The sequence below is a fragment of the Mytilus edulis genome, unplaced genomic scaffold (assembly GCF_963676685.1).
Source record: "Mytilus edulis unplaced genomic scaffold, xbMytEdul2.2 SCAFFOLD_1975, whole genome shotgun sequence".
Lineage (NCBI taxonomy): Eukaryota > Metazoa > Mollusca > Bivalvia > Mytilida > Mytilidae > Mytilus > Mytilus edulis.
The window spans coordinates 1-5,254 of NW_027268351.1; the positions used below are offsets into that span (position 1 = coordinate 1).

General features: G+C 31.8%; 1 long non-coding RNA gene across 1 annotated transcript; it reads right to left on the bottom strand.

Moving 5' to 3' along the window:
* Positions 1-1,072: 1,072 nt before the first annotated feature.
* LOC139507343 (uncharacterized) lies at positions 1,073-4,316 on the bottom strand. Its single transcript, XR_011660662.1, has 3 exons — positions 3,353-4,316; positions 1,919-1,975; positions 1,073-1,367 (listed from the first exon to the last, which is right to left on the bottom strand). It is a non-coding gene; the product is annotated as an uncharacterized lncRNA (long non-coding RNA).
* Between the last annotated feature and the right edge of the window lie 938 nt (positions 4,317-5,254).

A 5,254-nucleotide genomic window follows, 5' to 3' on the forward strand; every position in this document is an offset into this window, starting at 1 on the left:
TTGATACCTTGTAAAACTGATGAGTTATCAGTATTAAGGTTGTTGGGAATATAAACATTGTTAAAAGGGAGCCACATTTTTTTTTATTAAACCAAATACATGTACCACTAATCTATTCAAACCATTGCCTTTCTCAATTGGCTTTGTTGTTTCATAATAGATGTGCTTGTGTTGTTTGTTTTCTGTTTCATTGACTTATACATTACAACCCACATCTCCTTTCTTTCATATAGACTTGATTTTTTATTAGTTGTTAGTGGCTTTGAACAAGCTGTCATATAACTGCAAGTACTCTCAGATCTATTGATTGTGTCTTTTTGTGTCTGGATGTATAAGTACCCGACCACGTCTACTTGTATTTATGTCTATCTGATGAGTTAAGCCTTTTTCAACTGATTTTTATAGTTCGTTCTTATGTTGTACTGTTATACCACTGTCCCAGGTTAGGGGGAGGGTTGGGAACCCGCTTACATGTTTAACCCTGCCACATTATTTATGTATGTGCCTGTCCCAAGTCAGGAGCCTGTAAATCAGTGGTTGTCGTTTGTTTATGTGAAAAATATATATTTGTTTTTCATTCATTTTTTGTTGAGCCTTCGCAGAAAGCTCGACATAGGGATAGTGATCCGGCGGCAACAGGGGTGGCGGCGGTGTTCGCTCACTTCTTAAAAGCTTTATATTTTAGAAGATGGGAGACCTGGATGCTTCATTCTTTGTATATGGATGCCTCATGTTACGAAGTTTCCGTTAGTCACATGTTTGTGTCATTTTGGTCTTTTGCGGATAGTTGTCTCATTGGCAATCATACCACATCTTCTTTTTTAATATTGAAATAACAGCAAATGCCAAATGGTGACAATAGCACCTTTGGTCATTTATTTGGGGAGGTAAGAAACAGACAAGTACATTAGCTATAGCTAACAGCTGGTATTGTAATTGACTTTTCTTAAATCCCATTGCAATATACAAAAGTCATGTACAAAAGATTAATATTCAAAACAAGAGGAAATGAAAATATGTCTTCTCAAAAGATTTATTATCATTTATAAAGTTAATATTTTGATATATTTCAAAACAATGTGAGCAAAAATCTTTAAACATTTAACATTATATATTTATATATATATATATCATATTCAAATATCAGACAAGTAAACTTTCAGCTTCATATTTTTTTTGTAATATTTGCTTTGTATATATAAGAATATATTCCTGTTCTGTGTTCTTAAGCTTCGTTCAATCAATCCCTCAATGTTCTGTGTACTGTAAAATGTACATCATTTATATATAGATAAAGACAAGCAAGAACTTTCTCCAACAAATCACTTCTTCCTTTCACATGAACCACCATTGTGTGTGTGTGAAACCTGAAATGAAAGACAGAATTTCCTAATATAAAAGAATAAAGTCAGTGCATAATGTATTTATGTAACTCCCCTTTAAGATATATGAAAGTAATCATGAATGGGAAAACAAATATAGCTTGATCAAATGTAAAGAGTAGTAGATCAGAAACCTTGGTTAGCAAAGATGTTACCTAATGAAAACTGAAGAAATTTATTAACTGCTCTCAATCTCATACATACATGTATATACATACAATTTCCAACTTTAGAGAGAAAGTTGAGAAAATCAAGTGATGCTTGAAATCCAAGGGTGGATGTACAATATTTTACATTACAAAATTCCTAACATGCTTTTTTAAAGTTCATTGCAAACATGAACAATGTACATGATGTACAATTGTATAAACCAGTTATTTTTTTAAAATATCAAGATAAATGTATATGCTTTAATGAAACAATTTCACTGTATACATTCATGACATTGTAGGTACATGTACACATGAATTGCTGAAAAATTGACCATCAGTTTTATAATCCATTTAATATTTATTTATTAATAAAATATCACTTACCTTATTCAGTACTAGTTTTCTTGGTAGACTGTGAGTAACACTGGTAATTAGAAATACCTAAAAAAGAAGACATAAAATGTTGAACATAATTTACATGTACATGTACATCATGATCAGTACATGTATAACATAGAAGATACAAGTTTTCATTTTGTTGAACAATGCTAGAAGATCAGGATGATCTTCAATCTGTTTATACAATAATTTGTAATTATAACATTTATTACATAACAATTAATAGAATTTATAACATACATGACATATGGGGAGGTGGTTTTTAGTATTTAGTCATTAAAAAAATGTCATTTGAGTGGTCATGGTACAAATTTAATAAAATTTCAATCAAACAGTTGTAAATCTCTCGCAACAAAAAGGTAATTTAAATTAGCCAGATTTTTTTCTTTTCCACAACTCTTAAAAAAAGCATCAATTTTGTTGCTATGTTAGATGGGTAGCAGTTTATTTTTTTAATTGAATGACAGGTTCTGAATTTTATATCCATGTACAAATGATGTACATTATTAGATATTATCAGACCTGTAGCACTGTTACAGAATAAACACCTCACTTTATTTAAATATTTTTTCAAAAGGGGTAGAAGGTACCATTGTAGCTATTTTATTTGTTTGTTTACATTTATTTAAAAAGGAAAAGTTGGATGAGGGGCATTTGATACATTTCAATACATGTCATGCATGTTGTTGTCAGAAAGGGTAACCCAAATATTCAAAACCTTCAAGAAAATGATTTAAAACTTTGACTCTTTGAAAAGATTATACATGTAATGTACATATACATGTACACATTTATTGTTCATGTCACTGATAACTGATATATTTTTCTTAAAAAATTATTTGATCAATTATAGCTTATCCATGCTGTAGAAAAACATGTAGTTCATTACATGTACATTTTATACCTACATTGTAGCTATTTCTTTAGAATAAATGCAAGTAACTGTTACTTTACATTTTATTGTATTATACATGTATCATGGCATGTATGGTCTGAAATATAGTTTGGAGATGAGTGAGGTTTTGTCAATTATAAGATTATTAGGCTATACCCCATTTACAAAGTCAGGCTAAATCATTGTAAATCATATACATGTACATGCATTTTAGTCACATTTTGCCAATTTACCTTTTTTGTGTGTGATCATGGTGCTGGTCAACTCCCACAAAGTTTTAAGAGGTACATGTAGTTACTAGTACTTGTTTTGAGATGAAACATAGAAAGTGGAGGGGTTGGGTAATGATTTACAGTGTATAAAACATTTGTTTTAGTTCACTGTAGGTAACAATAAGTTACATCATTATTATAAGACACTTTACTGCACTCTAATATCATTTGAATTCATTGTCTCAATATAAATCTATCCTCCATAAAAAAAGATTATTTAAATTAAATTTATTTAGTATTACTATTACTTACTATTACTCCATGGTCTAGGGATCTTTCTGTTTTGGTCATGCCTGGATACTCCTGTTATTGCTCTTCCTTTTCACAGTGGATAGAGGGTACATACACCATGTACACTGTTTTCTTTGATTTATTCCAATAAACAGGACACTGTGCCACACAGTCATAAGACAGTCAAGTGAAAAGCCACACATACAAAAATGTCCTTAGAAGTTTATATCAAGTTATGTCATGCTTCATTTTTTGCTCATGCAGTCATGGACATTGACAATGAATTATATTGTCTATGTAATCTTGGTGCTTCTATTCAATGTATGAGTTGCAGTCTTATAATTGTCTGTCTAGCTGGTCTTCGTTGGGATGTCTTTGATCATGATACAGTCCTGATAAATTGAAAACTTCAACAACAGGACTTCTCAAGCTTCTTTACTGGCATCGGACTCGGTAGCATGGTATATATACACATCAACAAGGCATTGTTCATGACATGCCACTGGAAAAGTTGTGAAAGGACTCGCCTAGCTTTGTCTAAAAATGTTCTAAAATATTTCCACATCATGCATAGTATCTTCTTAAAGAAGATATGGACTCCCGTAACAGTAAAAACGGAATAAAACTGTGTAATATCTAACAAAACACAGCAGATGAAAAATCTCTGCAAACAGGAAATGAGTAATTGTAAACATTGCAGTTCAGGGGTGAATTAAGAAAATATAGTCTTTATACTATTTATTCGTTTTAATTAAATAGGAACCACTCTGTATTTTCATAAAAAAGATAGAAAATGGCATAGCTATGTTTAATTCTATTAAAATAACGCCTTTGGATGTTTTTCAGTCACATGGCAACTGTTGTTATGTAAGAGAAAGTTATGTTTCTTGGAAGGAGTTATCTCCCTTAGACCATTTTGAATAAAAAAGAAATCAAATTTACTCAAAATCAGGACTAGGCTACATATTTTATTTTTTGATATTTTTTAAAGAAAATTATCCTCTTTAGGTTGCATATAAACATTTTCCTTAAAACATCCGGTCTTAGGAGAAAATAGTGAAATTCTTACACTGCAATAAGTGGGGAAAGTTCATATTTATCCAATATTCAATAAAGCACCCAGAAAAATATACTGTGTTCAATGGTTTAATATTACAAATTTAGCTCTTACTTCACAATATCTTTCAACACAAAAAGTATTGTGGATTTCTGTGATACAGTGTGTATCACTATTTCATCATTTTGCATGATTCTTAGCCAGACTGCTACTTAATTTAAATTTGGCAAATATTCTTTATTTAACTTTTAATAGATATACATAAATTTTAATATATATCTGTTTCTTTCATTGATGTAACATATATACATATCATAAATGAATATAGGGCGAACGAACCCAGGGCGAACGGACTATCAGGGCGAACAAACTCAGTGCGAACGAATCTAGGGCGAACATGTAATCAGGGCGAACGATCCCAATACCGACCACCCGTGACTGCATCAGCTGGGACCAGCATTTCAACTTGCACGTCTTATTTTAACCAGGAACATATATATTAGATATACTGTTCCCAGTTTTAACATACTTCTTTGTATATTCACAACATATTTGATATATCTTTGAGTATGTTTGACAATAACCGTTTATTCTTACCATTTCTTTCACAATCGTCAGGAAACATACTTTGACAGGGAGCGGGTAACTATCTAGCCTGGGGTCCTGGCTAATCTCGTCAGTACGACGCGCAGCTAGATTGGGCCGGATCCCAGGCTAGTAACTACTATGCATAATATACAACTCATTTCAGGACTTTTTCCGGAAATTTTTCTGTTAGGATTTTTTAGTAAGTAAGACAGGTTGCAGTCGTACATGTTGATCCAGGGGTACGTAGAGGGCGTACGCTACACTTTGATCGTCATAAC